At 37.0% G+C, this 27,667-nt stretch overlaps 1 protein-coding gene across 2 annotated transcripts in view; it reads left to right on the forward strand.

The window, feature by feature from the left end:
- Positions 1-27,667, forward strand: part of GRID2 (glutamate ionotropic receptor delta type subunit 2) — a 673,180-nt gene that overhangs the window by 289,308 nt on the left and 356,205 nt on the right. The window lies entirely within an intron of this gene.

Below are 27,667 nucleotides of genomic sequence, written 5' to 3' on the forward strand. Positions count from 1 at the left end.
TGTTTCTTTCTTTCTGTTTCTTTCTTTCTGTTTCTTTCTTTCTGTTTCTTTCTTTCTGTTTCTTTCTTTCTGTTTCTTTCTTTCTGTTTCTTTCTGTTTCTTTCTCTTTCAGAGCTCTTTAAAGTAATCCTAAATGCTTTGGGAAATCTTCCCTTTGAAATAGCACATACCAATGTTTCTTGTGTACTATGTTGGACATTAGAACCATATTTAGAATCACTACACTGAAGTAATGCAATGCCAGTATTTTTTTTTAATCTAATGGTGCCTTCATTTCTAACTCCAAAATTGGAAAGGGCCTTGTCGTAGTGGTTCAATAAATCTCATGGCCTGCAGGAAACTTGGGCTATCTGTGGCAGGTGGAAATCAGTAGAGTATCACGGTCACCTAGCCTGTAATGTTCATTAGTTTATTGGTATTAATAATGCATATTTGAATTCAAGAGGAATTTATAAACTCTTCAAATTCTAGTAGTACTGAAGTGCTTGTACTTGTGTGATGGAAATCCTCCTCTGAGCCTGAAAAAAAAAATCTTCTTTGCAAAAATGTCCAGTGAAAATGGTATATTCCTAATGGAGGTGTTTAATTGAGTCTTTTCTGGTAAAAGGACATATACAAATATTAGACTTCTCTTGTTGCGATTAGAGGTTCTGGTAGATTACCTATGCTAGAGTAAAGGTGGTATTCCTACAGTGCTTCTTGCACCTTTTTTATTCCAAAGGTAGTGTTTACTCCAGTCTTATGTGTTTTAGTGATGGCCTTGGTGTGTGTGAATGTATACATATATAGACAGATAAAAAAAAAAAAAAATATTTAGATATATAATCTTTTTTTCATCCTGGTACATAAGGGATTGCCATCCACAATTATGCATTGTCTTTATGGTATGTTGCCTATGGTCAGCATGAAATACTGCTTTTATGAGTGCTTGATTTTTAGTGCCTAGGGGGCTTGACTGGTGTTCTGGCTTTGCTTTAGACTTGCTGGGTAATCAGTTGTTGGATGGTGGTGCATGTGGTAGTTCAGAGAAAAAGGGTCAGGATGATCTTTCCATGTGAGCATTCAATCATGAAATTGCATTCTTTCCTCTACTTTGTAAATCTTGATTTATTTTCACCATGCTGCACCTTCTAGCTTTTTATTCAGTGTGCTGCATGGATCACCTTTTTCCTTGGTAGATGGACAGTTAACCTCACTTCCAGCAAAACAGCAAGAATGAACCAAGAGCTTTCCTTTCCTCACTGATCTCCCAACACTGGGCTATTGCTCATGCAAGAGAAGTAAGGAGAGCAGTGATGCTCTTGTATTTCATTATGAAAACATTAGAATGAACATTGCATGGTCTTGGGCAGACAGGGAATAAGTGGGTGTCTTTCCAGGAGGCTGCTGTGCCTGGTAGACTGTGTCATTTGAGAGTGCCTCACATAGTGGAACCTGCAGCAGGACAAGGGTTGACACCATTTTTGCTGTCTTTCTGACACCAAAATTCAGTGATATCAGATATATCAGTGATATTTTGGCAGTTCTATGACCAACCTGAAGACTTCAGACCATTTCTTGCTCAGCTTGTAGAGCCAGCCATGAAATCTGCCCATTTCCAGGGTAGGATACCTTAAATATTGTTTGTGCTCTGTGATACAGTTTTTTTGAAATTTATATAAAAGATTTGCACATCTTTTATTGCATTTATTCCCTCATTCCCAAAGGAAGCAATGCATAGCCCTCCAGTTTCTGCTTTCTCTTTGCTGTATCCCGCAGCTACTGATGAATGTTCAGCTCATTGCTGGTTGAAAGAATGTGGAAGAAATTGCCTTAACACAAAATGCATTGATTCACAGTGCAAGAAGAAAATGCACAATAAGAAAGCACTGAAAATTTGTTTCTCCCTTCAAGTAAAGATTATGTACAGAGGGAAGGACTCAGATGATTGATTAGGAAAAGGAATTAACGGTAAACACAAAAAAGTTATACAAAATTCCTTCAGAAAGGAATATGCAAATGTTTCACACCAGGAGTGAGTTGTGGTGTTTCATCTCTGGGTGAACAGGTGCCCAAAGACAAATAAAGAGATGAAATTCATGGTCATTTTAAAAAGAGTGGAAGAGTAGAAGGCTGGCTTGCAGTCCTTTTACTTTAAAATATTCAAATCCATTTTTTTAAAGAACATTGCTAGTGAGAGAAACCAGGAGTACCTTAGCTAAGCCTGTGAAGTAGCCAGATGATTACAGTAAGAGCTACAGCTTCAACTCCACCCAACCAAAAGGGAAGAACCTGACTTTCTTATTGTGTGCAAGCCCACAAACTGTTGGCAGTGGGAAACAGCACTGACCAATTTCATCTGTGATAGATTTGATACTAAACTTCAAACATTAAAATGTGAATATGCTTTCAGCTGGCAGGTAATTTGAGAAGTGACTTTTTTTTGAAAAATAACTTAAGTGACAGAAAGCACTCTTTTTCACCGAGTTCCAGAGTCTTCAGTGAAGGAGAGTAGACCCTCTTAGTTAATGCATACCCTCTTGTCCAGGGTATGCAGCTAGGTGCTGATCAAACCAATCCTCTGTGGTGTTATCCCTTGCTAAGGAAGCCTGCAAGAGATCTGCATACTTCACCATTCTTTAAATCTGATTTTGAGGACTTCACTGGGACTTAGACACAGAGAGATGCAGCTCAGCCATCTGTTTTTTAAAGAACCAGATCTCCTCTGTCCATCCAATTTGTACTGCTCTGACATGATTTGTGTGCAGTGGATATGTTACTCGGCTCTTGAGACCTCAGAAGCTTATGTGATTCAACAAAGTTATGAAATAGTCTCTTTTTCTAACTGACGTTTTGAGGGTAATATTTTTTCCTTTTCTTAGGTCTTAGCTAAGCAGTAGTGATGCAATTCTAGTTATTCTATATAAGTTTGGTTTTTTTCTGTAAGTGAAAAGAAGTATTGTTAAACCTTGGGAGAGTAGAAGATTAGTCACTTCTTCCTCAGCTGTGTGTACCTTGTGCTGGATAGTTTTGAACCTTGTTTTGTTCTTAGTAGATCTAGACAAGGGAGTACCTTCATGACAATAAAGATCAGCTGGTGTTGTCTTTTCTGCTTAAGGCATATGAAGTTTGACAGGACTTCTGTATGTGGATCAATAATGGACTATTAGGAAGATTAAAATATGGTTTAGAAGTGACAACAACAGGTTGTGAATTGAAAAACTCTTTTCTTCTCCTGGCTCTCCCTGTGGCTGGACAATTTACTTACTGTCTCATTGCCTTATTTCCATTAGATGTAAAATTACTTTTATAGTGCTGTTGCAACAAGACTCACTATGAAGGTTACTCCTGTGCAGTGCATAGAGAAATAGTTTGCTCTTTAATACCCAGCATTAGAGTAACCCAGTCAGTGCAGCTTGTTGCCTGCAGTTAAACAAGGTACCACATCCAAAATCAGGGGGTGGCATTCTCTGTGTAGAAATTGATGGCCTGCTCAGGGTAGGGGAGTATATTTCCCTATGGCACTGCATTGAAAGGAAAATGTTGGATGGGATGTACAGGATGTTAATAAGGATAGAAACACCTTCCTCTCTTTTCCAGATCAGTGTATATGGTGTTTCATTTCCAGAGAAAAGTACTCTTACTTTCAGTGGGTGCCAGTAGGTGTAAAGCTTAGTGGAGCTAAGGAGATTTTCAAACACTGAATATTTATTTTGCCACATATTTTCTTCTACCTAATCCTAGTTAAATGTAAGGCAGTGGTTTGATTCTTTTTCCTCACTAAATGTTGACTGATGCTGCAGAACCTATCTCCGATTTTATTGCTACTGGCCTTTTCTGCAAGCAACTCTTTTCCAGATAAATGCAGAGAATTTTTATTGACAGCTTATTTTAACAGATCTTATGATGAGGGATGTTTCTGTTGCAGAGGTAGAGAGCAGCTGTGAGATGGGTTTTACTGGCTATGATCCAATTTATCTAAGTTGTCTGTCTTGCTGTGATTCAAGTACTATAAAAAATAGTTGTGAAATGGGCAGGGGAAAAAACTCCAACAAACTTATTTCTGAGGTAAAAGGCACTTTATGTCATGGTGTCATGTATTAAAGCAGGCCAAAAAGAGCAGGCTCACCCTGGCAGTATTGGTTCTCTTCTAGGTCAGGTTGTATGTGGTGAAGTTCCTCTCAAAAACCGCAGATGGATTGCTGCATTGAGCTCAGGTGTGGATTTTGGAAAAGGATTGTAATCTTTAAACCAAAGAAATCTTTCAAAGCACTTGGCATATCGAGTTAATGGTGGGTTCACACGTGTACTGCATCTTCCTGTCCAGAAAATGTCCCAGCACAAGTTTGGGCCAGCTGCTCCATTTTACACAGAGCCTGAGCATTGCCAAAGGGACTCAGACTCACCAGGTGTGTCTGACAGTAGGAGCTGTGCTCTGCTCTCCTGCCTTTTACCTTCCCTTCAGCTGTGTGGCAGGAAAGGGAGATGTTATTTAAAGCCACCTACAGAAGAGTCATGGATTTTCACGACTGCACATAGAGAGGGGCTGAAACACTATTTTGGAAGCTCCAGCCTTTGTGAGTATGTATGTTTTGAAGGTGTTGTGGTGTTACAGACAGGAATAAACAGAAGAGAAAAAGTGGGAAATAACAACAGTTTGACTTGCAGGTGTGTATGTAAAATTTCATGTACATTTTATCTACAGGTATGATTATTATATCATGCCGATTTAATTTCTCAGTGATGGTTGAATTCTACAGGGTGGATGCTGCCAATGTTTATGAACTGTGCATATTGCCTAATGACTCATTTTTCAGTGTGTTGAAAACCTGTAATTTAATATTTCTAAAGGATGCAACCCAAGGCCTATTGGCATCATGAAAGAATATGAACTTATGTGGGCTGTACCGCAATATCTGAAGGGTTAAATCTGGTCTTTGCTTTCTAGCTGGGGAATGTTGCTCTACTGAGGGGAAAATCCCAGATTAATGTTTAAATTAAAGGTGTTTGCAGTAGCAGTAGGATGGACTACTTGAAATGACTTATTTCTAATATCTGCAGATTTTTTTAATACTTTAAAGTTAGAGCTTCTCTTCTTGTTATTTGACTTAATATTGGTTTCTTCATCTCCAAGTTTCAGTCCTTCCTCATTTTTTTCTGTAATGCATCTTTTATTACTGGAGTCATTGTGGGTGCTTTCTTGTCATCCATAATTAGGCATGATTTTGGTTTTTGTTCATCTGGAGATGGTACACTGTTTAAAGGTGCTTTTCTACATATGATTTTTTCAGTTTCTTGTGGGCAAGCTAAAGCAGATAACATTGAATGTACTCAAATGATGAAATCATAGTTAAGGGATTCTGATTAGTAACATGTAAGAAATAGTATACTGAGGACAGAGAGTGGTAGTTAGAGCCACTTTTATTTGTTGTTTGAAAGTTATGAAGCTATTTCCTCTTTGGAGACATAAATTCTTCATAAGTTGGTAGGTGGGACCTGATTTAGTGTCCTTGAAAGATTTTAAACTGGGGAAAGAAGTAATTGTCCTTTTTAAATATTTGGAGAGATGACCCTGGAATTTGCAAGGTTTGTGAAGAAGTCACTTAAGCATTGCTGTATGACTGATTAATCCTCCAATTAATAACATTCATACTGAAATGGCTTCTTATATTAGTAATGGCACCAAATGACCTTGACATATTTATGCATAAAACAACTTACTATATATAGCAGTGATATTAAGCAGTTTTTTGCAATTTGCAATTAAATAGCTTAAAGAGGCTTTAACCCTTACTGGCTGTTTAAACATCAAAGATATTCTAAAGCATATTTTTCCACTTTCAGCAGTTAGTCTTGAATTTACATGTAAAGACAGCTTGTAACACAGAGTAGGCTTTAATTAAAATATTCCTAGTGTTCTCTGAGCTAGACTTAAAGGTTTACCAAGTGGGGGGGAAAAAGACTTTTCTGGTTTGCATTGGGTCTTGAAAAGTCACGTGTGATATATTGATTTCTGTAATTGTCACTGAGAAAAAGGTGTCATCTGAAAGTTTCCTGTATGTACAGAAAATTCATAGAAAGGTCTTTCTTAGTGTATGGAAACAACATTTTTTTAGGCACCCATACTTCATGGGAGAAAACTGCAATAAAATAGATGTCCTTTAAAGCATATTTTGAAATTTGGTAAGAGTACAGACAAGTTCTAAAACCTAATACTAGAAAGCATTTGTTATAAGAACAGCTTTGTTGGCCTGTTTCTATTGGTGCTGATGTTTGTACCTTATGTGACAAAATGCATAATGTAGGTATTAGCAGCAGAATCTGGAGCTAAGCAAGTGGAAAACATTGAGAGAAGAAAAAACCTTACAAAGTAGCACTTAGTGGAGGCATAAATTGACAGTACTTTTATTCTTTAGTGCTTGAATTTTGTTAGAAAGAAAAGTGCAGTTAAGTATATCATAAATGGTAACATGTCAATGTGAAAGCTTTTCTTTCTCCCCTGGAATGGGGATTTAAGTCACTCACAATATTCCTTCCACTTGCTTGACGATGAAATACTGCAATTCTTCAAAATCAGATCCACAGTTCAGCCTGGCTCCTGGAAAGAGGACTACATAACTTATTAAATTAGTCTTCAATTCAGGGATGTTATCCACATGGTTACAGGTTCTGTTTAGATGCCCTCAGAAGATGCAATTCATGAGCTCAGCTTGCTTGGTTGGGATGCAGAGCTAGGCTATTCTGACTTATAAAAACATAGCATTTTCTGATCAATGTCAAACTTCCTATTACAGCATCCATCCCTGAAGTATCTGAAATGAGTTAATCATCTTCCAGTCAGAATATATATTGGACTCTGTGTTCTATCAAACATGTTCAGAGTTACTCTCATAAGTCCAAGATTTTTCCTTAAATACTACAAAGTACACAGTCTTCTATTAAGTGAACTTTCAGAGCATGAACAGATTTTTTTCAGATTAGGGGATTAGGAATTTACCAGTAGTAGTTTGTTTATTTGTCTGGTTGTTTAGTTATAGGAACTTCAGATTGTTCAGATAAACTGCAGTTCCAGCTTTCACATGTAAACTTTTTAATTATTCTTCTCTTAAGTAATTTTTTTCTTAATCCTTTTTTTCTGTTCCATATTCTTCATGTATGCTTTCATGGTAATAGAAACACTATGATTTTTTCCTCAGTATAATCTGGTTTTTTTTAACCTTAAAATTTCATTTTATCTTAATGCATGGTTTCAGCTGGTTTCAGAAAAGTGAAAAATAATGCCTGGATTATTAATAGAGTCTTTCCCTCTCTCACCATTTTGGGAATGAGTTTTGGGGTTTTTTGTCTGTCTTTTTTAAAATTAAATGATATACCCATTCATTCATGGTAAGCTTAGAACAGTACATGGACAGAATGGAGGAGTTGAATAGCACTGCTGATAACACATGCAAGAATAAATGCAAATGTCGGGTAATCCTTTAAAAAAGACTGACTGGTAAAAACAAGGAAATCTTTCCTTCTCTGTGATGTCTCAAAATACAAGAGAGTATAATGGTACAGTATTGGTAAATACACATCCAACTGGGAGATATAAAAATACATGAGTTGGTGTCTTGGGTGTCTTTCAAAAGCATGATTCTCTTCCTCCATTTCCCATCAGAAATTGTAAAGGAAGTATGTGATTGCTTATCAAAATTCTCATAGAATTAAGTAGAATTTTTGTATTATTTTCACTGTAAAAAAAAAAAAAATTAGGCTCAAATATTATTGCTACTTTATATTACCTTGTTATTCTGTTTCCCATGCTTTGGTACCTTTGAGAATATAAAAATACAACTCCTGTCACACACTGGAATTTCAGTATGTGTATCTGTTCTCAGCATTGCAAGAGGTGTGAATACATTATTTTTAGTGCAGGTTGGCATTGTCACAGGAAGAAGCATCATTAATATTCACTCAGATAAATAGCTGTGATCTTAAGTTATTTTTCTAGGATTCAAATGCCTGTTTATTATATCAATGTAATGCCTGACCGTGGTAAATAAAGTGCTGTGCCAAGAGGTTTCCTGTGTTACCAGAGGAGGAGGCATAAACATCACACATCTGCTCTGTGGCTGCCAGTCTCAGGAGGGTTTGCAGTCACACATTCACACAGAGCTTTTACAACCCATGCATAAGCAGAGGATGAAGGCAGAGGGACTACGACAAAAAAATGTGGTTATCACTTTGGTAGCTTTTCTTATTCTTTTTTTCTGAGCTCTTCAGAAAGTCAGTCTTCTGAGATTAAGCCTTAGGTTTGGTTTAAATCTAAAGTGCATGTGGTGAGAAGATGGGAACAATTCAGATGATTGATGATGGGTGAATAGCCAAATATGAATGTGCCAATTCCCTATCTTCTGTGAATGTCTGTTTTGAATTGTATTCTGGCTTCTTTCACACAGATTATCAGGAGCTGTGGGTCAACGTAGCAAAGAACTGTTGCTTCTCTCCTGGAAACTGCTTTGTCAAACCAGGAAAACATGTTGCCTGTTTTGTCTTAGATTGCAACTGCTTGCCCACATAATGTTTGTTTTCATTTCTGTTTGGTCACTGACGTGATCTTTGCTCACAGAGTGTCTAATCTGTAAATGAGCAGTTCACATCTTCCCTCCTCACACCAGGAGGAAAATTCTGGTACCTTGATAATGGATAGGCTTCCTCTTAAATACCCACCCTTGTCCCTTGTCAGTTCATGGCGATGGACATGACTGTGTGCAGAGTTTTCATCTCCTTCACTTCCCTAGGAACTAGTTCATAAAAGACTTTGAATACCAGCAGAGTGACTCTGGGTCTGGAGAGTTGGCTCGCTAGAACACAATTGTGGTGATCAGGTTCAAGCAGAGGAGAGATTAATGATATGACTTTTCTCCCGGTTTGATTTTCTCCTCTTGAGTGAATGTAGATGTTGTTTTGTTTTGTTTCATTTTACCCTCAAAACTGATGTTTTCAATACATAATCATGCATCATCTCCCTCTAAAAACCTTGGAGGACAATTTAGGTCCCTGTAGCCCCTGTGATTTCAGCGGTTACTGAGAGTGTATCGGTTAACAGGAAATTATTGGAGTGGATTTCCCTCAGTGACAGGCTGCTTTGCCTTGCACTTGAAGGAAAGGCAAAGTTTGATTGGAAGTGCAACAAAACAGAGATAAAAAGGTGTGGTGCAAACAGGTTAACTACAACATAATTTCTACCAAGTATTGCCCACTAGTTATAAGGACATTTGTTTTGCCACTGAGATGTTTAAGAATGCAGTTTATATGCAGATGGGTGGGTGGGACAATTGGGACTGCAGGGATCAGAGCTCCTCTTCTGTAAAACATCTTGTTTATTATTATGCAGATCTTCTAATCTGAGGGCATCTAGAGGTTGCTTTAGCCATGATGAAATGAGGGAAAAAGAAAAGCTTTCTCTCTGTTGAGAGTTTGGTTCTTCTATTGCCTTTGGCCCTTGTTCTGAAAAATACAAAATGCTTGGCATATTTTTATTTGCCATTGAAACAGCATGTACCTAAGGTTAAGTATGCAATTAAGTCTCCTCTAATAAGTGTGCCCTTTGTCAACACATCCTTTTACTCCCTGGAATCTAATATAAGCATGTGTTTTCCAAAAAATTGTAATAAATGGCCTTTAACAGTTCAATAGATGAAATGCTGCTGCCTCCTCTGCTGTATTCAAAGCCATTGAAAACAGTGTATTCGGAGAATTGCCAGCTTTGTGGCTGTTTAGACCCTCAAAAGCACAACCTGTTAGGAGAGATTCTGTGTTGTTCATGCACTTTCTGCAAGACAAATGTACAAAGGAGATAATGGGCTGGATCTGCTTTCAGGAAGGCCAGGAATCAGATTCCCTGCTGGGGTGAAAGACTGAAGTATATACTTATTTGCACAAGCAGCAGTGGCAGCTCAGGCTCTCTCCATTACAGTTTCTCTCCATCTCTAACCTGTTTGTAATGCAGCTTTTACTGTAGTTCCCAGGTCTTGCAATGAAAATCCACCTGAATTTTACATCATTCCATCTCCAATATTGTTAAACTGTCATCTGTGATTTTGACCTCCTGGATATTTCCTGTTTAATTTGCTACTAGGGCTGTATTTTGTGACTCAGAATCTGCTGTTTTGCTCCAATTTGCAGCTGAATGAAATGCCATATAATGACACCCGGATCTGCATTCAGTATGTGCTCTGTGAAGTCCCTGATACATGTTGTGGGCAAGATTTGGTGTTCCTGTGGTTTGCTGATGCTAAAGACCAAGTACCATTTTTTTACCTCTGGTTTAATATTTTATCTAATGCCTGTATGCTTTAACTGCAGCATTTGCAGCTTGTTATTTATTAGGAGTGTTGCATGTCATTTGATAGTGACATGCTCCAAGGTACTGTATGTCAAATTGCCTCTTTGATTATACATTCCAAAGTTAATTTTCTTGTATCTTTTCAGCTGTTTCCTTGGAACACCTCTGGGAGAGTCTTACTAAAAATTAGTTAGAATTTCTTTTTGAAGTTTTGGCTTTTACTTTGCTTTAGTTGAGTACCAGAGAAAGCAAAATGTAAATGGGTATTTCTGGAATCACTGGCAGTGATGTGAATTGGTCATAAACAGAAGATGCACATACATATAAGTTCAACTGCTTTTAATGCTGATATTAAGGGTCAGTATCTAGGTTAGGCATTGGGTAGAACACTGCCATGAAATAAATTGCAGAAGAGACAAGGGCACTTTAGCTGTTTCATGAAGAGAAGAAAGTCTTTGAACAAAAGCATATAAGATTAGTGTAGTTGGTACCATTCCTTGAACACTAATTATAGATAATTAGTCCCTTGAATATTTAGCTTTGAGGTAGTTAATGAAAAGGTCCTGTTGTTTTGCAAGGCAGGTAAAGAGTCTGAAGCAAATTGGGCATGTCCTTATAGACTCTCTCTCTGAGAACAGTGGAAAGGTCATATTCTGATTATTAATCCAAACAGCAATCCTTGCAGGCAAAGGGTCTAGACTCTGACTTGGTTCTTTTGAAAAAATTCATCATCTGAGCTGATGCCACATGACTGGAGATAGCAAAGCACTAGATCTTAAAGATAGATAAGACCATGCTGTGCTCTTGCATGAGGTTATGATTCCCTAGCTGCACTCAATTCATTATAGCCCGGAGAAAGGGGAAAGCAGTGTGACAGAGCATGGCATCTTTCTAAACAACTACATCAGTTGAAACCCCCTGCAGAATTTTAAGTCATTCATCATCTTCCCACCCTCATCCCTCCTTGCTGTGCTGATAAAATACTTTGCATCCATTATTAAAACACATCTTTCTGTATTAGAATGGCCCTGCAGCCAAAGCTGTTCTCTGCTTTGTTATGTGAGGCCAGAAACTATACAAACTTCTAATTTAATGTGTTTTCTGACAGTCTAGTGTTGTTAGACTGCTCTTGGCAACTAACTTTCTTGTTTCCATTGTTCTCATGAATCAAAAATGTGCAAGTTAAAATGAGGTGACATATTTGTGTTTGGTTTGCATAAAATTGAATGGAAAGACTTAGCACAAACTTTGTTGGAAGGAAACACAAGCCTGTAGTACTGGATGCCCAAACCAAACCACCCAGCGTTACTTCTAACCCAATGTGAGTTCCAGACTTGGTAAAATGCCCTGCCATGTTGATTCTGGTATAGAACAGCACCCTAAAGATATCTTACCTTAGTTCAGTTTCTCATAAGACTGTGTGCTATGTAAAGTGAGCACAATGCACAAGATTTATTTCAGTTTTGTGTGAATCTAAATAGAGTGGGCTGTAACGTGTGACCATCTGGCTAAAGGAGAAATAAAACATTAGAGGTGCTGTATGATTTTTAAGTCTCATTGGAGGCTTCTGAATTGAACCAATGTAGTAGATTAGTACCTAAAGGAATAAATTGAAAGGGAAGGAGTATGAACAAGGTCGTCAAGAACTAGCTCAGAATTTTCTCATGTAAAAAACTTGTTTACATAGAGGGTTTTCTTGTTTCTGAAACAGCAAAGACAGGACCAGGAGGTAAATCTTTTAATACTGCTGAATTCTTCCCAGGAATGATATTTGCCTGTGTGAACAGGAATTTTCATATTCTTTGAAGTAGTATTCTTAGAGGATTCAACAGACTTTGGGTTCTCTGTTTTGGCATTTCTAATAGCTCTCAATGGCTTTCTTCCGCAGGACCAGTTAAAGGCTCATAAAAACCTACCAGTACAACCTGTACTTTCTACAAGCCTCGTGCTGGCAGAGCTGCTTGTCCTGCTATGATGGATGTGCTTTTTTGGTGTAAGGCCACTACAGCTGGCCTGGTTTTTGTTAAGTGTCAGGAAATCCTCTCACTGCTGGAAGACCTGAGAATTAACACGGTACAATTAAGTTTGTATACACCCATTTAGAAATGTTTTCTTTTATACTTAGAATGAAGGAGCATGAGAGGTTTAGGAGTATGCATGCTTTTCAAAGGAGGTATTAGAGGGCGAGGAGAGAGAAATTACTTGGTTGAAGTGTTGCAAGCTAAATACCAGTGCCCTTTGGGTGTGAGTATTGAAAGGATTTAAAACAGCTTGCTATTTCAGTCAAAGAAAAGAACCAATGAAAGACAACAAGCCTACCTACCAGTAAATGCTCAATTCTCATTCAATAACAAATCTCCAAAGCTTTTGTTGCCACACTTTCACAAGTGTCTATCCCGCTGCCATAAGTGTGTGGGGGATTCATAGAGCTAATTCCCATAACACCAAGAGGAATGTTGCATGTAAATCTTTCACAAGGAAATTTTATATGTATTTGAATGATTTGTTTCATTTTATCTTAGCAGCAATCTACAGACTTGAATTTTCCTTAGTATTATCTGACAGACCATGACAAAACACTTAATAGTGACACAATGGCTCCTTCACAGCTGTTATAGTCTGTTGTGGTGTGTGGCATAATTGAGGAATGTTTTAATCTGTTGATGCTCCTCTCAGAGTAACGTGGATTATTGACAGGCTGCACTTGCTGCAAGCTAAACGTTGAGCATCTCCAAATGTTCTGCAAGCTGCAGCTCTATATTGCACATATGGTATAGAAAATTTAGTATGGCAGCAACTGATAGACAGGAGATAAAAAGCTTGATGAGACTTGTCCAGTGGGTGCTCTTACACACTAATAATCTGAAAGTGTGATCCTGTAAAGCTGTGTTTTGTCATGGAGGTCTGCCAAAGACATGCTCTCCTGAATCTGAGCACTTGGCTAAAACAAATGTCTGTTTTACTTAGATGCTGAAGATCCTTGAATGTGTTATGCTGTGGAAATATGCCTTTCCCCTTGGTGATAATTTTTATCCCTTTTCCAAACTAATGTCAGGCATCTGTGCTTTTGTGTACTGGAAGTTATCTTCAATGAATTATAGTTATCTTTTTATGTGAAGATAAGTAAAAATTCACTTAGCCTAACATGAACTTGGGGTCATCCTTGAGATCTGCCATTCATTCATGGAAATAGCAAGTTCCACCATCTATATGGACACAGAACAAAATTTAACTAGTGGAAAGCACTGATACTTCTAGTTGTCATTACTAGCTTTCTACTTTGCATATTTAAATATATATTTAAATTACATATCTTTATATAGAGAGAAAATAATTAAGAATGCTATGATGAAAGAATGATTTTGAGTGTCCCAGAGTGCCAAGTAGGAATAGTAAAGGGAGACACATACTTCAGGAAGTTTGAGAGCATGGCAGAAGAAGCCCTGGGACACTGTTTTTCTCTCGGTCTATGTTTCACAAAATTGTTAATAAGTTGTTGGAGAAATCTTAAAGAATTACTAGGATCTCGTACCCCATGTTGGCTGTTTCAGTGTGTCACAACACTGGGAGAGAGTTTCAAAAGTATCCAGGAAGGATCCAGGTTGTGGAGCATTTAGAGAATTCCAAAATGGTGGAATTAAGACCTAAAATACAAGTTGTGTGGCAATCTAGCTGTGGCGTAATTAACTTCCAGCATCAAATGTCTTTGGTAAATGATTAAACAGCACTGTGAAGAGGCAAGTGTACCTTTCTGGTGTGTATTTTCAGATTTGAATAATTCATAATTCAATAATGTTTGACATGAAAAATAAGAAAACAGAAAAGACAGTTTGTATGTCTCACACAGGTTTGGAAACTGATGTGCAGCAGCTTTCGGAAGGAGCATGTTAGAAATTGAGAAGTTTGTTTCAAGACTTAGGCTGCCAGCTGAATCTGCAGTAGGCAGAAATTTCACAGGGAAAGCTTGTTTTGCAAAGTATCCTGCTGCTGGCTTTTTTTTTCCAGTGATGGAAATAAGCAAGACTAGATTTCCCTCTGTGCTGTACCCCACTGCAGTCTACCCCTGCCCCCATATTTGAGCTTCAGATGGAAACAGAATATGCAAAGGAGGACAAAATGATGTATTCTCTTAGGGTAATAGGACTTACATGCCTAGTAAGAAAGAATATGCACATGGTACATGTAAACAAATGCTCTTATATGTGAGCCTGCAGCATCAGGGCTTTTTCCTACCACTCAGAAATGAATTGTCACAAGCAATCAAAAATGGCTTGTGTTCAGAGGCAACTGCATATAGTGAGATATACATATTTTATGCTGAACAGTATGTACGGAGTTGCAAAATTAATTAGGTAGGGAAAAAACCTTTAATATCATCTAGTCCAAACATAGATACATACTCAATACATAAAATAGAGAAATAGAGACAGTGTCCAACTCCGTGGAGTTCAGTCTGGCCTTTTCCACCTCTGAGATCCTTGCTCTATCACTCTTATCCCACTCTCAGCACATGTCTTTGCTAAGAGTTTCCTTTCTCCCTGCAGGGCTGTGCCCTTCTGAAAGCACAATCTTTCCCTGTTGACTAAGCACGTGAGCCTGGAGGTTGGTAATATTCATCAGCCTTTTCTCCCCTCCAGGATTGCAGCTAGCCTGAGTCAGCACAAATATTTGCTGAGTTAATTAGACTTTTTCTTTAATCTCAGAGTAATTTAAAGTAAGGTTTGGCTTTATTCTTTTAATATTTAAGCATATGCATGGGTTCTTGATTCTTTCTTCCATTTCCTAGTTTTGCCATTGTGAAGTCATCTGTTAGAAACATAATCCTTCATTCAATTATTTGCTTATGTTATTTGATCCTCTTACAGATTTATGTATGGACTGTGCTATATTTTTGGAACGACAAAGTAGCTTTGTCTGCCTGAGCCAGCATAGGTTGAATCCTGTGGAGCTACTCTGTAGCAGACAAATAGTTATTGAAAATTGTGCATAAATCTTTCACAGTTCCTGTTTCATTTTGGTGGCATCTTCACTGAGCTGATCAATAACAGAGTCTGTAATTTCTCTAGTGCTTCTTTACGAAGTTACAATGTTGTCAAAATCACAAAAGAACATAATTTGTCAATTTATGTCACTCCCAGTGTAGCAGATTAGAAAATTGAGATCTCTGTCAAAATGATTTCCAGATCATCTCCCAAAGATTACCTCCTCAAATTTTTGTTGAAGTTTACGTTTTCCAACATTTTATCTGTGTGATTGAAAGAGGAACATGTTTTTTCCTTGTCTCCTTGGAGACCTTGAAATTGAGATGCTGTATATTTTAACCCACAACATAAACAAAATTAAAGAAAAAATGAAAAGTATGTCCCTACTCTGCTCATGGCTCATAAACACTCAGTTCTCTGATAGTCTCATAAATGCAAGGTTTAGGGTATTTTTTTCTACCTTGTAAGTTTGTTTTTCTTTTTTATTATTACTATTATAGTATTATTGTTGAGTTTATTTACTGGGGGTAGGTAGATAAGCAGAAATTTAAGAGTAGGTAAATTTGTGACAGAATGCTAATGTTACCAGAAAAAGTCAGCTTTATCTATCCTAGATTTCCATCTTCATCACACATTTCCCAACCTCACCCAACTTTTTTCTGGGGTGAAAAGAATACTTTGGATCCAAAGTTCTGTCTTGCTCCCAGCTGCTTTAATTCTCAGCCCAGTCAGCTGAACGGCTGACTTATATTTTCCATACACAAGGCTTAACATTGCACAGTTTTTCTTCTGTTTAATCAATGTTCTAAATTGGTCCAATGTAAAAGTCAAAGGTAATCATCCTGCAAGTCTTCTGAGAAGATCAGATTTAAAAAATTCTTTATTATGTCATTAAATTTTTGGATCACGTCTTCAGTACTTTTGTTTGAATCAAGGCTTTTGTCAAGGCATAGTTATGTTTCAAATAAAGTATTTAATTCTCCTGCCATTGTGTGTACTGTCTTCCCTGCTCCCACCCCTTCATTCTTTCCTTTGAGGTGAGGGAGGGTTAATTAATTTGCTGACACTGTGCAAGAGAGGAGACTCTCCATCAGACAAACAGCAGTCTTTCTGGAGTTATGACAGTACTCCAATTTGTTATCATATGCATGCAAATTTACATGATTGCTTCAATGTAAATGTAAAAAAAACCCCATTAATTTTGCTTGAATAGCTATTTACAAAGGAGTTTATTAAATGGATGATAAGAACTTACATTTTTTTTTTCCTAGTTGGGATTTATCTTTAAAATATCCTGTCTACTTAGCATCTCTATGTTATAATTACTGTTAAGATTTCATTGCTTCCTTTCTCTTGAGAAGATGTGCCAATATTTTTGTAATGAAACTGGATACAAAGCTGACTCATAGCAAACAGGAGTTACTCTGTCCTAAACAATTCTCATACTTTGGCAACTTTTTAGCCATTTCTTTCCTCTGCCACTTTGAATTTTAATGAGGAAAAAAGATACAGACTCTTGATCAAGAGTTTCTTCTCTCTTGTGATGTCTAATTCTAAAATACTGCCAAAATTTTAAACAGTCTTAAGAGATAATCTGAGTCAATATTAGCATAATAGCCATCTGTAAGGTTGTCAAGAAAGGTTTGGAATTTATGACATAGTATTGAATATGTTTGAATATTTATTAACAAGAACAGCAATAATATGAAAAATATGGTGCTTAGTCCAATACTTATATATATGTGTGTGTGTATATGTGTATATATATTTTTTTCTAATATTTTGTATATATAAAAATATTTTTCTTGGGAAATGGTAGGTACTCTGTTTCCCTTTAGCATTATATTCAGACCAATGAACATTTGCTTTCTCACTTATGAAAATGTATCAAAAAATTCTAGACATATATAGTCATAACCAAAGCAGAAAGATTGATGGCCATACTGGAAACACTGTAATTTTAACTTCTGATTTTAGAAGTAGAAACACTTGATGTGAGCAATTTTCAAAGTGCTGAGAGAAATGTCATGTCTGAACATTTAGAAGAATTTGTTGATGATCTGTAACTCCCAGTTCTCTTGAAAATCCATCTCCTCATGCTGTACAAGTAGAAATACTCACGTGGCATGTATAAGTGAAAGTGTGATTGATTCCAGTCTGTACTTAGTACATTAGCTTTATGCAGATAACCAGAATATGCTCTTCCACAATATTCTCATCTTGCAAAATAAATTAATTTTATTTGAATAATCAAAGAGTTGGGAATCAACTTCCATTGCAACCTTTGGCAGATCAGCTTACCCAGAGCTCCGGCAATGTGTGTGTGACACTGCATGAAACTATTTGAGGAACTTGCTTTTTAAAAATCTGTTATGTTTGCAAGATTCTTGAAAAATGGTTATTGGAAACTAAAGCTTCACTTTTGGGTTAAGCATAAGTACTCTTAGTTTTTTTTAATATTACTGCATTAGCCAAGATAACTTCATGTTAGAAATAGAGTAAAAGTCATTTTGTTTCATAAAAATTAATAATTAGTTGTGCTTTTTAGTCTTTCAAAGCCTATTATGCAGGTTGAAAAAACAGGTTTGAATCAATGGCTAGATGTGTCTGCTGTAAAATATATGAAAATCTGCTGAAATTAGTAGATTTATACCAATTAAGTATAATTATATAAATATTCATGCTGCTTCTAGCAGTCACTTCTTACTTACAAAGGAAAGTAATATTGTTATGGGAAATATTTTATCTAGTGTTTATCTTCATTGTACATTTTTGTTATTACCAGGATTTCTAATGTGGTAATATGGAAGCTGGAGCTCTTAAATTTCCATTCCTCTAAATTTTTCTAACGTCTTAGTTGACAGAAGGTCTTGATTTGGATAGGAAAATGATTAAAAATAATCTACAGACTTTGGTAACTTATTACTGCCTTCAGTGCCAAGTCAATCTTCAAGCTGAAGCTTGTGATTTAGTGGTATCTGCTAATATGAGTATGAAAATCACCTAGGATAAAGTAGCATTAATATATCAGTGTTTTTCTACAAAATACAATGTCGTTGTTTACCTCAACACGTCTAGGGTCTGCTTGAAATAGCTGAGATTGTGATGAAAAATGGGATGTTGGAGTGAAGTTGAGCAAGGGAAAAACATGAGAGCGGGGGAAGGTGATGTGGCTTTGTTTTGGGTTTTTTATCTCATCATTCTAATCTATTTTAACTGGCAATGCATTAAATTACTTCATGTTCCTTGTGGTTTGGCTGCAATCATAATTGGTAAGTGATCTTCGTGGCCTTTTATCAGCTCATGAGCTTGTTTTTGTCTGTTTTTCTTGCTCTGCTTTTTTGAGGAGGAGGAGTGAGACAGTGGCTGGGTGGGCAGCTGGCAGCTGTCTTAAGTCAACCCACATGCAAAGAAAATGACAATCTAACATCAAATTAGACAGAGATGTAACAACAAACAGGTCTTTCTACAGAGGCCAATGACATTTGATCTCCAGCAGCACAGCGGTCATTGTTAAGACTACCCACGTTTGTCTTTTTTGGTTCTTCATGTTCTGTCATGAAATCGATAAGAATAAATTGTCTTTCAAACTTCAAAGTCTGTTTAAACCACAGTATATGTTAAAATATTTTTGGTAATTAATTCAGCAGTTTAGCTTTAGCTATTATTGCATTTTTCTACCTATTTTATTGTTTTGAACTGATACTGGAAATACTGAGTTTTACCTCTTAAACAGTTTCAAGTTTTGAGATGTTATTTAACTGTAAATGCATATGGCATGGGAATTCTGAGCCTAATTCTTTTTATCTGTTCCTTTTCTGGTTTTGTATGATTGAACAAATTAAAGTGGACCATCTTCAATACTTGGTCAAGCAATTAGTATTTAGCAGTGAGAAATACTACCTCAGTACAGTGGTTAAATTGAAATTTTATGTCTCAATTGATACAGTTTAAGGACTTAAGCTGTTCTTGAAAAAGCTTGCTTGATATTAGCTTTCACATTTATGAAATGCTAAGACATGAATGTGCTTTTTTCTCATATTAAGGTGAATAAGTGCCTTGCCTGCAATTTTCCATTTAATTGCCAAATTCTGTATAAGATCTGTTGTTTAGTTTTGGGTTGGTTTTTTAATTTTGTTTGGTCAGATTCTTTAATTTTTCTTGTTAATTACCTTGTTTAATCCTACGTGCGCATGAAGCATTTTTTTTTTTAAGTTTGGATGGGTTTACAGGGATGACTTTCCCCTCAACTCCTTGTGGCCCTGGCATGCCAGTGGACCAGGTTCCTAAAGTGGAAATGAATTCAATTTTTCATGCTTTATAAAAGCAGCTGAGTTGTGCACAGTCCACTTAGTGTGTTTTGGTAGCCAGAGGAAATTTCTTGCTACAAACAGTGTAGCTATCCACATTTGTCTTCCCCTGAACCTGATGTTGCTTATTATGTTTTAGGCTCCAGCTGGAGTGTTTTAGACAGGGTAAAGATATTATTGGTTACTATCCATCTGCATGGATAGGTCTCTGTAAGCAAACAGAAACAATGCTAACAGTGTGGGATCCCTAAAGAAGTTCATGATCTTTCTGGATCAGCTAGCAAACAATGCTTGCTTAAAACTGCCATGAGCAGGTACTAAGTACATAAAAAAGCAAACTATATCTTGGGTGCCTGAGACCTCTTTCTCCTCTCTGAAGCTGATTAAATAATGTAAATGCCTGCATACATACATAATAAGCATCTGCGTGGTTGGACTGCCAGAAACAAACACATTTATCATCATTGCTGGGGACTTGTTGTGTTGTGCAAATGTGTCGTCTAAGTCTGATACAGCAGTAGCCCTGTGACAGATTTAACAAGATTAGATGACCTCCAAAAAAAGCTTTGCAAAACATTACAGATAATGCTATGCAAATTGACAAGTAGCATAGACAAAAAGCTTAATAATTACTCCTTCTCCTTTTAAAACGTTTTTCTCTTTTGGAGGTCAAGCCAGGTTAATTCATAGAGTCTGAAAGTGTCTGTTACACATGCTGTGGTCATTTTTCATAAAATGTGGGGGGGGGGGAAACCCATATAGGCTAAATTAGGAAAAGTGATCAGTGTAGATTATGTTATCAGGTCTTCACTGAGCCTCAAAGGTCAGGGAATTTCAGTTCACAGCTGGAAAAGCTCCAGCAGAACCAACACTCAGAGTTAATGTGACCCTGCTGGGTTAGAAAACGATTTAAAAGAACCAAAAATCCCCAACAAACCATTGAAAAGTAATTGCTCCATCAGTGATACACTTGTACATTGAAGGGTTTCTACTGGATAATGTCAGTGGCATCCAATTTATGGGTCAGAGTTCCCATAGCACTGTCTCATGACTGCTTTCCGACAGCACAACTTTTGTCACCAGAAAGCTTCATCCTGTTGAGGTGTTTGTGGATTCATGGCCATTAGGTTAAACTTGGATCAAATATTAAATCTTTTTGGTGAAGTCTAACCCTTTCCCTTAGTCCTACAGACAAGGAAGTGGTTAATTTTGCGTGTTTTTAGTAGTCTTGCTAGCTTTATATAATTAGTTGTATATGAATTTAAATATCTTAAAGTGGACTACTTCTAATGATCCACCCTGATTTTGAGAGGGTTTTTACTACATTAACTATATATAGCTTGTGTAGATGGACTGGGCTTGTTTAGTATGTGGTTGTCTTTCGATATCACTGTGAATAGTAAATCTACTGCAGAATATGGAGAACTGAAGTTTGGAGGTTTTTTTACAAAAAAGGGCACTGGCATTATTGCATGGAACAGTGGAGAAGAGTTGGAGCTGGATGCTCTTGAGTGTTCCATTTGGATAAGGGTTTAGCTTTTGAATCCCATCTTTTCATCAACACCATCCTCCTCTTCGAGAGAAGTAAATTTGAAGGAACTTGACTAGATTTCTTTCAAGTGACTTTCAGCTGGCAGACCCAACCTGTTGACTACAGGACATGAAGTCCACAGGCCCAGCACAGCTCTAAGATAAGCCCTGTCTGAAAGATGGGAAGATTGGAGACTGTCAGCCATTCCTCAGGTTGGCACTTCCTGGGCTTTGCTGCTGGCTTTTCTCTGAGGTATCTCAGGAGCTGGAAACTGCTGTGGGAAAGGTGGCTAAGCTGCTCTTCTTAGCAAGGGCTTAATAGCATTATTGGACTGACCAGCTGTAAGGCTTTCAGGGTCAGCTACTGCAGTACTGACTGCTCTGTAAGCATGTCAGGTCATGGCTTTCTAGTCCATGACTAAGCATGTATGGCAGATGGACATGTACATTTCTAAATGTCCAAGACAAAGGATTTTACACCAGCCTGAGGGATGGTCAATAGCCAGCTCAGATGTGAATTTAATAATGACTTGGGACAAAATTCTGTCCTGATGTTTTGAGAATTTCTTTTGAAATCTCCTTGGGAAATGAGACACTGATGGCTCAGTCATTTGGTCAGTTTTGGGAAGTGCTTGCATGAAGCTAGAGCGAGCAGCAGCAATATTGATCAGTAAAAAGACATCTACCAGTACATTGTGTGCAGGGCACCAAGTGTAGATTTGTGAAAGGCAAATATAATATCATGCAGGTGAATGACTGGTTTAAATTATTAAACCCTGGTAACCTTTGTGTTATATTTCACAGAACTCTGAAATCTATTTTTGCAGGGTTTTCATTAAAGGTTAGCAGCCTAAAGTCAGAACTACTCTCTCAACTTCTCTGTGGTAATAAAAAGAGCTGGGGGGGGGGGGAAACCCCACAAACAAAAATTATGGTCCTTCTGGGAAAATGCAGAATTTCTTCAGAGGTCTTCTAAAGAAGTAGAATGAGTTGACATCAGTATGTATCTGACTCTGGGTTCTGGCTGCAGAGCAAAAATGAGGACCTTGTATTACACAAAAATGAGCAAGCTGAGACACTCTCTTATATTAGTGAAGCTTGGTAAATAACTTTTTGAATTCAAATCGAAGCTCGCTTCCCAGTTTGGATATTTTGGTAGCCCAAGCAGATGATGGAAGAAGGCAAAGGGAAGAATGGGATTTCATGCCATCCCAAAAGACAGTGTTGACTTAAAATATACACTCCTCGTTCTGTTGCTCAAAGGCCACAAACACTAAGCCACTTGGTTGTTTTGATTAGTTGCTGCTGTGTTTTATTTGTGTGTTCTTGTTTTTTACTGCAAGATCTGAATGGTAAAGGGTGTTAAAGCGTTTCAGTGTTAAACTGAACACACTGTTCAGTGTGCTCCAATATCATCCAATACATCATTTGGAAATCTAGGGATAAGAACAGCCTGCAAGTCACTGCAGAAGTTTCAACATTGATAATAATAGTTGTAAATCTAATGATTTAGTTAGTAGAGTCTCTTCTGTATAATACCTTGAACTTTTGCCAGCTAAACATGTGCAATTCTTTGATGAAGTATCCTCAGCCCTGTCTTCAATTTAACCTTTTTCTTTCCTGTTGGCTCACGGCAACTGTTTAGAGAATTTTGGCTTTAGTCAGATTGATTATCTCTGTAGAGTAAAAAGCTAGTCTTAGGCAACAAAGACAAGCATTCCTGCTTCTTAGGAGCATTATAAATGCTGAGAAATTGTTTTTCAAGACAAGTTATGAACTATGGACTAATAGGAGAAAATAGAAGATAAACTTGGAAGATGAGAACCATTTCAAGACAACCAGACTAAGAAAACAAGAAAGTCTTTAAAAGCATTACTCTTTTATCTGTTCAAGGTAGAATATTGCTGCATTGTTTTTTTGCCTTTTTAGTAGACTATAATTTTAATTTTTCTGTGTTGGGTTGTTCTTGTGTTAGAGAGGAATGCATCTTGTAAGTGGGTTCCAGGCCAGCAAATCCAAGATATTTGTATTGTTGTTTATGTGAAAGTAGGAAAAACACAAATCACATTAGAGACTATAAGCCAGTTGGTGCAAGAATAAGTTTAAGAAAAAAGGAGCAACCAACTCTTCTCTCACTACAACACTGTGTAGAGGGTTACATGCAATGTGATTTTATATACTTTGTTATAAAACATCACCTGTTGCACTACTTCATCCAATAGATGATCTTTTGTCCCAAATCTGTTTCTCTGAGATCAATGGAAGGCCAGGGCTGCCTTCTCTTTCTGAGTTTTTCATGTTCTCTAACAGAGGACTCATTCAAAAATGTGCATTTTATTCCTGTTAAGGGACTGAAAATTTAAGAATTGGTCTTTTTCTCTCCTGTGCAAATGTAAGATGAAAACACCATCTGATAAAATTAATTTAGAACTAAAATTCAAATAATCTTCTGATACCTGAAATTTCAGTGCTGTCAGAAACTATTCTGTGCATGAACCCTAGCAAGTTTTACAACTGCGTACTTCTTCCCACCCCCTTTTATTACATTGATTAGCTATCAATTTATAGGATTTTCAGTGAAAAGACTACCCAAGGGAAATCAGTCTGTAAGGTCCATTTGAATACTTCAGACTTCAATGCTCTCTCTACTGAGCAAACACAAAGAGGGGTAATGAATATTGAAGTCTGTCCTCATTACAGCATAGCACTTGAGCTACAAGACATTGGCTTTGTAGATCTGTGGCTTTTTCTAACATGTAAGTGTCAGGTCTCTCAGCATGTCAATTATCATTGCTATATGCTGTTTCTTCTAGATTTTTGATGTAGGATAAGTATTATGATTTTTCTATCAAGTACACTAGCCATAATTTCAAACAAAGGATCCTCCTAAGTCTTAGTTTTGAAAAGAAAATTTACTGTTAAAACACAATTCAGTTCCAGGTGTTAACTACAGTCTTTCAGCAGTTCAGCATTTAGAGTTTATAGCAATATTTTCTTCAGAACAAAATTAACCCAAATTATCTCAACTATCTGTTATTTGGCCCAGTTGCATGTCCAGAATGCTGTGAATAAGAGCCAAGAACTTACTATATGTGCACACAAGTATATTTTGCACACAAAGCCTGTTACTTCTTTGTGCAAAATACTTACATTCTGAATTTTCTTGTCAAATTATGTATATACCTAAAGTTTATATACATTTAGAAAGAAATTCTAAATCATTAGGCAAATTCAAGGACAAAACAATTCCTGAAGGGCCGTTAGCTAGGGGATGCAAATTCTGGTTTTAATGAACATTAGTTGAAGGCTGGATAGATATTCTAGCAGCTTGTTTATATTCTAATTATCCTGTGTCCTGGGCTTTGTCTGGATCTCATTCCTGGGAGGTGTATTAGAGTATGCTTGAAGTCAGGAAAGGACCATTCCATTTTGTACCAAAAAAAATCAATTTAAATGAGCTGTTTCAGAATGGTATAATGTGTTATCTAAAATACCAGATATTTGGACATGGTTTCTGATCATCCTTGTATTCTCATGAACTAGTAAGATTCCATTTGTACTTTGAAGGAAAAAAACGTATTTCAGATTCAGTTGATAACTTTAATGTAAATATTGATAAGTACCTCCTGTGATACAGTCATTTTTTCTAAAATATAAAACCCACAAGGCTTCTGTAGCTTGTTCTCCGACTTCAGAGGTAGCGCTGGGATTTCAAATTTTTTAGTGTGTTGCATATATTGTATCAGACATCAAACTGTTGCTTCTTACTGTTTTTAGGAATGTAGCATTCAGTAGTAAAAGGTGAACAAAGCTCTTGAGCTTAGTGCCAGCATTTCTAAAGAATAGTGCTGATAAATTAATTAGGAGCAGCGTGGAGACATGAAACATCAACGTAAATATTTGATAACACACCACAAATTTTCATAGTTACATTTCATTCATTGTAACCAGGAAGCAGATCCTTACAGGATATAGCTTTCCTGGCACTGGTTGTTTCTGGGGTTTTTCCCCTTGTGAATCATGAGTAGTGTCACATAAAATTACACAATGGACACTTTCTACATTTTTATGGACTTTAAGGCTCACTGTGACTGACACAAATTTAAGTCCATGCTGCCAATTATTATCAAAATTCCTGTAAAAATCAAGCCCTGGCCAGCAGTATTCTCCACATGCTGAAGATGTGAAAGAAAAGAATTATCTCAGCCCCAAAATTTGTTATATTTTGCAAGTCAGTGGTGTACAAATGCAGGGGGAAAAATGAAACCAGGACAAAAAACCAAACTTCCCCAGGCTTTTGTAGTTTGATGTACAAACTGATCTATAGTGAAGTTTGAGGCCAGGCGTACTGCTCAGTTGTTAGCATATGGCCAGCTAGACCCTTTGACTTTATTGTGCACATTAAATAATCATATTCATGACTTAATTTCAAACAGATGTGTTTGTAGCATAAAGTGTACAGGACTTGGAAAGTATGGCCATAAAACTGCCTGTGTCCAACACTGCAGTGAAAGGGATTGTACTAGTAAGTGTTGAAAGCAGGCTGCTTTTGACATAAATTCATTGAAATGTCTTGCAAAGTTTGAGTAAGAAAATAATTTTGCATTTTCTGGCTTCATGAAACATTGTCTCTTACAATGGTATCATAAATATTTTTCTACTCTCTTTTCAGTGCAGACTCTCTGGTGTTAAGTCCTTGCAATTTTAATTGGATATATTGGAATAACGAACTTGCCTTAATGCTGATGAATATTTTTTAGGAAATATTTCTAATTTGGAGTCTGATTAGGCTGGCTAATGGAGTTATTAGAATTTTGACAAATTAAACTATGATAGCTACCTGGAACATGATGTTTAGATTGTGATCTGGTTTGCTTTACCTGTGACTGTTTAAGTGTTAATTTTTGTTTCCTTACATCTTCAGCAGTTGGTTGCCTGTGCAAAACCCAGGCAGTCATCTGCTCCACGTCTCCCTGCACAGAAGGGAAAAAAGTGGCACGAGTCACATGTTTCCAGCCTGGAAAAGATCTTTTTTAGATCTAAAGCCGTGTGTAGATTTTAAACATACAGGTCATACTGCAGTCCTAGCTGTTGAAAAGATTTCCTTTGCAGTGAACTTAGTCCCTCTTTCTACTTTTTTTCCTCACTCTTTCTTCAATTACTCTTTATTCCCTTTCCTTTCTTGCTTCCATGTCATTCTTATATAGCTGCATTTTCTAGCTGGAGTTGTACAGATAAGTCAGTATCTGGCATCTGTGTTTCATCTTTTGACAAGTCCATCACTTTCCCGTGACTAGAAGTTCCATTTGGTGTCAGCTCTCCTCTTTGCCCAAATTTCGCATGCTGCCAGGGAATCAAAGCAAATATGTTGGCAGCTGATGATTGCATCAGGTGCTGCATCTTGTCCTCAATTTCCTCACAGCAGAGAATGCCTTTTGCTGCACCAGAACTTCAGCTGGCAGTGCCCCAATAAAATCCCCAGCAAGCCTTTTGACTATATGGTAATCTTCACCAGCTGGGACTGGAGAGCCTGAGGAACTGAGTTATTCACAGGATGATATTTCTAAGAATATGCTTTATACTGACTTATTATGATACAATTTCTAGCAGTGGTACATTTTAAAATATCTATGTAATAGCTCTGGGTTCTGGCTGTGTGTCTCACTGTGTGAGTAAAACTTCAATTCTCCCTCTCAGAGTTAGGTGAATAAAAATCTTTCTGTTTGCTGAGAAAAATTCACATCTCTGTTTTAGTGGAAAACCAAGTACATTGAGTTTAATTCATGGCTTTCTCCTTGAGTACTCCCTGAGCTTATTTTAAATAAAACACCCATAACTGTTAATAATGAGAGCTGGAAAAAATAACATTGCACATAAGCTGGAAATTGATTTATTCAAGCAGTCACATGCTGAATTCAAGTGAATAATGCAGAAAAGATGGGGCTATACCACTATTCCCTGATCTGGTCTACTCACTTCATATTGTCAGTCCATATATCCTTCTGTAGGTCAGAACAGACTATTATGGTAGTAAAAGAGCATATGAATGTAATATTAAAAATGTAATATAAACTAGAAAAGCCCAGAAGTTTACTTTGCATGGCCACTGGAGCTGTGTCCCAGGTGTAACATGAGCATTGTATTAAAGTCTTTTCACAGCTTAGATGAGCAGAGATGACATGCAGCGTGGTTGTTTTCTAAGGAGATGGAGGTCAAACACTTTGTCTTATTTTCAGTGTTCTTCTAAAATGAAATCTTAGCTACCCTTAACATCTGTGGCTAAAAAAAGCATTTGTGGTTTATTGTGGACATTGAAAACAGTAGATGCTATATAGGCAACTGTGTTTTGTGGCAAAATCTGAAATTGGTTTTGAGAAAAAATTCAGTGGTTTTTATTTTTTCCCTGCCACCACTTAAAGTCAAATGGCAACTGAAAATATTCTTGTCTTGCTTTTGATGTAATAATGTGAGGTCTTTAATGCCTCAATAACACACTATAGCCATGGTATATCAGTATTCCACCTTGTTTAGCCAGT

The sequence above is a fragment of the Parus major genome, chromosome 4 (genome assembly GCF_001522545.3).
Source record: "Parus major isolate Abel chromosome 4, Parus_major1.1, whole genome shotgun sequence".
NCBI lineage: Eukaryota > Metazoa > Chordata > Aves > Passeriformes > Paridae > Parus > Parus major.